Source organism: Eumetopias jubatus, unplaced genomic scaffold (genome assembly GCF_037043125.1).
Source record: "Eumetopias jubatus isolate StellerSeaLion01/CBP00866 unplaced genomic scaffold, mEumJub1_p1.0 scaffold_1, whole genome shotgun sequence".
Classification (NCBI taxonomy): domain Eukaryota; kingdom Metazoa; phylum Chordata; class Mammalia; order Carnivora; family Otariidae; genus Eumetopias; species Eumetopias jubatus.
Window position 1 is genome coordinate 69,035,988 of NW_028274807.1, and position 8,874 is coordinate 69,044,861.

General features: G+C 40.8%; 1 non-coding gene across 1 annotated transcript; it reads right to left on the reverse strand.

The window, feature by feature from the left end:
* Nucleotides 1-2,813: 2,813 nt before the first annotated feature.
* Nucleotides 2,814-2,919, reverse strand: LOC114199431 (U6 spliceosomal RNA). Its single transcript, XR_003607291.2, has one exon. It is a non-coding gene; the product is annotated as a U6 spliceosomal RNA (small nuclear RNA).
* Between the last annotated feature and the right edge of the window lie 5,955 nt (nucleotides 2,920-8,874).

Here is an 8,874-nt window from a genome sequence, read left to right on the forward strand (position 1 = left end):
CCTCCATTCCTCAACCCCTATTCCAGATGTTCTCTCCTCCCCTCCTTTCAGTCCCTCCACACATTTGCCTTCACTTTCAGGAGGAGACCTTGTCTTCTTTTTTTTCAATGGAAGTGTAAGGGACATATAACATTGTACTTGTTTTAGGTTACAATATAATGATTCAATATAGGTTTCTATTGTGAAATGATTACTACAGAAGTGTAATTCACATCCATCCCCACACATAGTTACAAAAATACTTTTTTCTTGTGATGAGAACTTTTACGATCTACTCTCTTAGCAATGTTCGTGACAATGCCTCTCTTGTTTTAAGGTGATTCTCAATTTCTTTCATAGTTTAGGAGGTTGTAGGAATAGGATAACTAATAATGAATTCAGTAAAGTTGCAGGATGCAAAATTAATATACAGAAATCTGTTGTATTTCTACACACTAATAATGAAATAGAAAAGGAATTAAGAAAACAATTCCATTTCTAACTGCATTAAAAAGAATAAAATTTAACCAAGGATGTGAATAAAGGGATAAATTTAACCAAGGAAGTGAAAGACCTACACTCTGAAACTATAAGACATTGAGGAAAGAAATTAAAGATGACACAAATAAATGGAAAGATAAACCATGCTTATGAACCGGAGGAATTAATTTTAGTAAATGTCCATACTACCCAAAGTGATCTACAGTGCAAGCCCTATCAAAATACCAGTAGTATTTTTCAACACAAATAGAACAAATCATTCTAAAATTTGTATGGAACCACAAAAGACCCTGAATAGCTAAAGCAAACGTGAGAAAGAAGAACAAAGCCAGAGTATCACAATCCCAGAATCCAAATTATTCTATAAAACTATAGTGATCCAAACAGTATGGTACAGGCACAAAAACAGAGACAGATCAATGGAACAGAATACAGAGTCTAGAAATCAACCCATGCTTATATAGGCATTTAACCTATGACAAAGGAGGCAAGAATATACAATAGGGAAAGGACAGTCTCCTCAGTAAATGGTGCTGGGAAAACTGGACAGCTACATGCAAAAGAATGAAACTGGACCACTTTTTTACACCATACACAAACAAACTCAAAATGAATTAAAGACCTAAATGTGAGGCCTGAAACCATAGAATTTCTAAAAGAAAACACTAGCAGTAAACTCTTGGACATCAGCCTTAGCAGTATTTTTTTGGATCTGTCTCCTCATGCAAGGGCAACAAAAGCAAAAATAAACAATTGAGAGTACATCAAATTAAAAACTTTTGCATAATGAAGGAAACCATTAACAAAATGGAAAGGTAACCTACTGGATAAGAGAAGATATTTGCAAATGATATATCTGATAAGGGGTTAATATCCAAAATATATAAAGAAGTCATGCAACTCACCATGAAAAAGAAAACAACCAATCTGATTAAAAATTGGGCAGAGGACCTGTCTGAAGAGATATTTTGCCACAGAAGACATACAGATGGCCAAGAGACACATGGAGAATGTTCAACATCACTCATCATCATGGAGCTGCAAATTAAAAATACAGTAAGATATCACCTCACACCAGTCAGAATGACTAGCATCCAAAAGATAAGAAATAACTACTGTTGGCGAGGCTCATAAAGAAAAGGGACCCCTTGTGCACTGTTGGTGGGAATGTGAATTGGTGTGGGCACTATGAAAAACAGTATGACGGTTCCTCAAAAAATTACAAATAGAACTACCCTATGATCCAGTAAATCCACTTCTAGGTATTTACCTGAAGAAAATGAAAACACTAATTCAAAAAGATACATGCACCGTAATGTTCATTGCAGCATTATTTACAATAGTCAAGATATGGAAGTGATGTAAGTATCTATCAATAGATGAATGGATAAGGAAAATAAAGAATATTACTCAGTCATAAAAAATAACATGATCTTGCCATTTGTGACCACATGAATGGACCTAGAGGGTATTATGCTAAGTGAACTAAGACAGAGAAAGACAAATACCATACAATTTCACTTATATGTGGAATCTAAAAAACAAATGAATAAACCAACAAAAAATAAGTAGACTCATAAATACAGAGAACTGGTGGTTGGTTGCCAGATGGGAGAGAGGGTGAGGGATGGGCAAAATAGGTGAAGGGGGTTAAGAGATACAAACTTCCAGTTATAAAATAAATAAGTCACGGGGATGGAAAGTACAGCATAGGGAATACAGTCAATAATATTATAATAACGACGTATGGTGATAGATGGTAACTGTACTTATCATGGTGAACATTTCATAATGTATATAAATGTTGAATCACTAGGTTATACGCCTGAAACCAATATAGTAGTTATTGTATGTCAACTATAATTTTTTAAAAAAGATTTTAAAAAACTATATGAATATTTCCCTTTATAATATTTATAGCATGTTTATAATGGCTATATAATCTTCTATTAGGAGGAAAGTAAACGTGTACCAATTGAGTTAGATAATTCTAGACATTTAGGTTGTTTCCAATTGCTCACTCTTTTAAATCCTTGAAGAACATCTTTTTGCCCATAACACTTTCCACATGTTGAATTATTCGCTAAGAGAAGATTCTCTTAAAGTGGAATGACCGGGTCAATGGAAATCAAATTCTTATGGCTCTTAATAGGTCCTGACAGATTTCAGAGGATTTTTTAATTTACTCACCCACCCACAGTCCCTCATGAGAAGGACCTTTCCACCATGTTCTCATTAGCATTAGGTTTTGTTAATTTCAGAGGTGAAAAGAGTTTGATTTGAATCATACCAGTCACTAGAGACATAGTTTGGTGAATGAAAGGACCCTGGTCTTTCAGTTCCAGCTTGCCAAGTGATACGGGTCATCCTCGAGCAGGGGCCATACTAATCTTCCCTGCATGGTTCCAATTTGAGTACGCCTGCTGCTGAAGCGAGCACACCGAGTGATATTGGTCAAAGGGTGACGCAACCCTTCCAAACGTCAAGTTTCCTCACTTACACATGGCAATTATGATATCTAATACGCTTATGGTAGTGAGGATAAAATAAGAACACATGCAAGATGCTTGATCCCCAGACAGAGGTAGTCTCCCTTCGGCTTCAGCAGTATGTGAGAATTAATATTTTCTATATCATGGGTCTTCTTGCACTTTCTCCTCTGTCAGTCAGCTGTGCATGTCCTTAGCCCATGTATCTATTGGGTTTTTAGTGGGATTTTTTGTTTGTTCTTTGTGTTCTAAGTAAGCTCTACACCTAATATGGGGCTTGAACTCATGACCCTGAGATCAAGAGTCACATGCTCTACTGACTACACCAGCCAGGCACCCTAGTTTTTTTTTAAGTAATTTGTATGAGGTTTGGAGCATCAACATATATTAACCTCCTTCCATCATATCTGCTGTAAATCCCTAGTTCTCACTTGCTTTTTAAATATTTTTCTTTATAGGCAGTTTATAGTTTTTATAACAACTCTGTCCCTCTTTTAGCCAAGAATTGAGAGGTCTCTGATAACACTGTTTACATCAAATAAGGGATCCCTTCTCTGAGATCTTAGAATTTTATATAAATCTATTTCAGTGAATTAGCAGGAAGCTGTGGATAAATAAGGAAACATTTTACCAAAATATTCAAGTGTTCTTGGGATCCTTTTGGTCTTTGGATCATTAAGCTTTGTAAGGGATACTTAGGAAGTGTTGCCGACAGTGATTGCCCTGTTTGAGGCTGTCTAGGATCTTTGACCACCTTTCCGTATGTGGGGGGGGGGGTCTCCTCCATCATGAGTCCTACGTCTCCAAGGTAGAAGTCAAGACCTTGTTTTGCAGCCTCTCGTCTCTGGGATGCAGGCCTCTGACTTGGTGCCATAAATTGGAGTCACATGCACAGGACTTGTATTTAGAAGACAGAAGTGAAAGGAAGCGGCACCAGATGGAGTCCACTCTCTGGCCTTGAGGGGCAGCAGAAGCTGAGGTGTCAGCATCCTGCCTGGGGTCCATGTTGGGAGCTGTGGGGTCTGTGCAGAGCACTGTGGCAGGAGGGTTGTCTCTGTTCGCGTGCTCCTGCGGGGTGATGTGGCCATTGTTCCTGTCTGGGGGTCTTCTGAGTCCCTGCTGGTGTTCCCGTAAGCCACCCGATAGACTTCAAAAAGCCAAACGGAGTGGATGCCCATCTCTGCAACTAAGAACCCCAACTAATACAGGAGATTGTTACAGTCAGGATTTAAGGCTCTTCTTCTCTCCAGGAAAATAATAAAATAATAATAATAATAATAATAGCACCTACCATCCACTGAGTACCTACAACATGCCAGGAAGTGTGCTAGGCCGTATGTGTGCATGTGTGTGTGTTTGTGGTGTGTGTACATATACACCCACACATCACTATATATGGTATACACACGTATATTCTTTCAACAATTCTGAAAATTATATATTATTGTCCTCATCTTATTTTTCATTTTTTATTTATTTTTAAAAAGATTTTATTTATTTTATTTATTTGAGAGAGAGTGAGCACGTGAGCAGAGGGAGGGGCAGAGGGAGAGGCAGAGAATCTCAAGCAGCCTCCACAACCCAGCACAGAGCACGATGAGGGGCCCAGTCCCATGATCCTGAGATCATGACCTGAGCTGAAGCCAAGAGTCGGGATGCTTAACCGACTGAGCCACCCAGGCGCCCCATCATCTTATTTTTTAAATTATTAATTTTACTGTTTTTATTAAGAGGACTCATCCTTGTTAAAATAAATTCAAGCAACATGGAAAAGCATGAAGAAGAAGGGAAAAGCCACCCACAATCCAGTGACCAGTGTCAACATGTGGAGGATGCCATGGGAGACATCTCAGTCCACGCAGGTAGACTGATAGAGGGAGAGAGAGGGGGTGGAGGTAGATAGGTGGATAGGTATAACTGTATAAGTATGAGATAATATAGATTTTTTTTTCAAATGGAACAAGACATTTAGTTTTTAATTTGAATTAACAGAAGAAAAATCAACTGAGGTAAAAATGAAATGATTTCTAAACTTAAAAAAATAGTTTCTTTACTACAAGAGATATTATTTCCCAAAACACTCCTTCAAGAGAAAGGAAGAAAGTACAGACATACCTTGGAGGTATTGCAGGTTCAGTTGCAGACCACTGTAATAAAGTGAATATCACAATAAAGTGATTCAAACAGGGGCGCCTGGGTGGCTCAGTTGGTTGGGTGACTGCCTTCGGCTCAGGTCATGATCCTGGAGTCCCGGGATCGAGTCCCGCATCGGGCTCCCTGCTCAGTGGGGAGTCTGCTTCTCCCTCTCCCCCTCTCCCCTCTCATGCTCTCTCTCTCTTTCTCTCTCCCAAGTAAATAAATAAAATCTTAAAAAAAAAATAAAGTGATTCAAATGGATGTTTTGGTTTCCCAGTGCATACAAAAGTTACGTTTACACTATACTGTAATCTATAAAGTGTGCAATAGTATTATACCTAAAAAATGTACATACCTTAACTTAAACATATGGCATGGCTAACAAATGCTAACCATCATCTGAGCTTTCGGCAAGACGTATTTTTGCTAGCAGAGGGTCTTGCCTTGATGTTGATGGTTGACTGATCAGGGTGGTGGCTGATAGATCTCTGGCAGCTGTGGCCTTACAAAATGTACTTCTTTTTCTTTTTTTTAAAAGATGTTATTTATTGATTTGAGAGAGAAGGGGGGAGAGCACAAAGGGAGCAGGAGAGTGAGAGGGAGAGGGAGAAACAGACTTCCCACTGAGCAGAGAGTCCAACGTGGGGCTCGATCCCAGGACCTGAGATCATGACCTGAGCTGAAGGCAGATGCTTAATCAACTGAGCCACCCAGGTGCCCACAAAATGTATTTTTAAATAATAAGACTTGAAAATTGAAATTACTCCTTGATCTATGCGCTCAGAATGGATATTGTGTGAGCAGACAAGAAAATGACAGGAATCTCCTTGGAGATCTCTATCAGAGCTCTTGGGTGGCCACATGCATTGACAATGAGCAGTCATATTTTGAAAGGAATCTTTTTTCTGAGCAGCAGGTCTCAATGGTAGGCTTAAAATATGCACTAAACCACATTGTAAACAGATGTGTTCTCAGCCAGGCTTTGTTGTTCCATTTATAGAGCACAAGGAGAGTAGATTTAGCGCAACTCCTAAGGGTCCTGGGATTTTCAGGATGGTAAATGAGCACTGGCTTCAACTTTAAGTCATCAGCTGCATTAGCCCCTAACAAGAGACTCAGTCTGTCCCTTGAAGCTTTGAAGCCAGGCATTGACTTCTCTTCCCTAGCTATGAAGGTTCTCGATGCATCTTCTTTGAATAGAAGGCTGTGTAGTGTAGCCACCGTCATGGATTATGTGGGCTGGGTCTTCTGGAGAACTTGCTGCAGCTTCTCCATCAGCACCTGCTGCTTCCCCTTACACTTTCATGTTATGGAGATGGCTTCTTTCCTTAAACCTCATAAACCAACCTCTGCTAGCTTCCAACTCTTCCTCTGCAGCTTCCTCACCTCTCTCAGCCTTCATAAAATTGAAGAGAGTTAGAGCCTTACTGTGGATTAGGCTTTGGTTTAAGGGAGTGTTGTGTCTGGTTTGATCTTCTATCTTAAGCACTAACACTTTCTCTGTATCAGTGGTAAAGGCTGTTTCACTGTCTTTCACTGTCTTATTCATGTGTTCACTGGAGTAGCGCTTTTTATTTCCTTCAAGAACTCTTCCTTTGCATTCACAACTTGGCTAACTGTTTGGTACAAGAGGCCTAGCTTTTGGCTTGTCTTAGCTTTTGACATGCCTTCCTCATGAAGCTTAATCATTTCTATATAGGGCGCCTGGGTGGCTCAGTTGGTTAAGCATCTGCCTTCAGCTCAGGTCATGATCGTGGAGTCCCTGGATCTAGTCCCGCATCAGGCTCCCTGCTCGGCAGGGAGTCTGCTTCGCCCTCTGACCCTCCCCCCTCTCATGTGCTCTCTCTCTCATTCTCTCTCTCTCAAATACATAAAAAATAAAAAAATCTTAAAAAAAAATAGAGACATATAACTCTTCCTTTCACTTGAAAACTTAGAGGCCATTGTAGGATTATTAGTTGGCCTAATTTCAATACTGTTATGTCTCAGGGAATAGGGAGGCCCAAGGAGAGGGAGAGAGATGGGGGGATGGTTGGTCAGCAGAGCATTCAGAACATGCACATTTATCAATCAAGTTGGCTGTCATATGGGCCCAGTTCACAGTGCCCCAAAACATACAATAGTAACATCAAAGATCACTGATCACAGATCACCATAACTAATATAATAATGAAAAAGTTTAAAACATTGTGAAAATTGGGGCACCTGGGTGGCTCCATCTGTTGTCTATCTTTGGCTTGGGTCGTGGTCCCAGAGTTTTGTTTTTTTTTTTTTTTTAAGATTTTATTTATTTATTTGAGAGAGAGAGAGAGCAAATACAGAGGGAGAGCGAGACGGAGAGGGAGAAGCAGACTCCCCATGAAGCAGGGAGCCTGACACGGGACTCCATCCCAGGACTCTGAGATCATGACCTGAGCTGAAGGCAGATGCATAACTGACTGAGCCACCCAGGTGCCCCCGTGGGCCCAGAGTTCTGGGATCGAGCCCCACGTGGGGCTCCCTGCTTGGTGGGGAGTCTGCTTCTCCCTCTCCCTCTGATCCTCCCCAACTCCCCCCCACTTGTTCTCTCTCTCATTCAAATAAATAAAAATAAAATCTTTAAAACATTGCAAAAATTACCAAAATGTGACAGAGACACGAACTGAGCAAATGCTGTTGGGAAAATGGAGGCTATAGATTTGCTCGATGCAGGACTGTCACAAACCTTCAGTTTGTAAAAAACACAGTATCTGTGGGGCACCTGGGTGGCTTAGTCAGTTGAGCTTCCAACTCAGGAAGGTTTTCAGCTCAGGTCATGATCTGGCGGGGGGAGGCGCGGGTGGTGGTGGTGAGATCAAGCCCCATGTCAGGCTCCAAGCAGGGGCGAGGAACCTGCTGAAGATTCTCTTTCTCCCTCTGCCCCTCCCTCCCTTTCTTTCTTTCTTTCTTTTTTAGATTTTATTTATTTATTTGACAGAGAGTGAGATAGCAAGAGCAGGAACACAAGCAAGGGGAGTGGAAGAGGGAGAGGGAGAAGCAGGCCTCCCACCGAGCAGGGAGCCCGATGTGGGGCTCGATCCCAGGACCCCAGGATCATGACCTGAGCCGAAGGCAGACACTTAAGGACTAAGCCACCCAGGTGCCCCTGCACCCTCCCCTTCTCCTCCGCTCCCCACTTGTGCTCTCTCTCTCAGCAAAAATGCAGTATCTGAAATGTACAATAAAGCAAAGTGCAATAAAATGAGGTATGCCTGTATTGTGAAAACCCATAAGATATAGTATTTTTAAAAACTTATTATTTAACTTCAAACAGTATGGATTGATCTACCTGCTACGAAAACTAAGGGAGAGCATCCCACTCTCCCACACTTCCTGTTTTGGTTACTTACATTATTTTTACTTTGTCAGGATTTTGTAACATTTCTATTCTATTCCTAAATTTTAATTCTTTTTCTTCAGTCTTAGTTTTAAGCTAAACAGTTTCAATACTTAACCTCGTGGCTTCTCCATTCTTATGTTCAGTATTTTGATTTTTCTCTTGGCTGGCAGGACTTCACTATGGAGTAATTTTTCTTGGGTGCTGGGTTCCCTAAAATCTTTTATTTATTTTTAAAGATTTTATTTATTTATTTGAGAGAAAGAATGAGAGAGAGAGAGCACGAGAGGGAAGAGGGTCAGAGGGAGAAGCAGACTCCCCGCTGAGCAGGGAGCCCGATGCGGGACTCGATCCCGGGACTCCAGGATCATGACCTGAGCCGAAGGCAGTCGCTTAACCAACTGAGCCACCCAG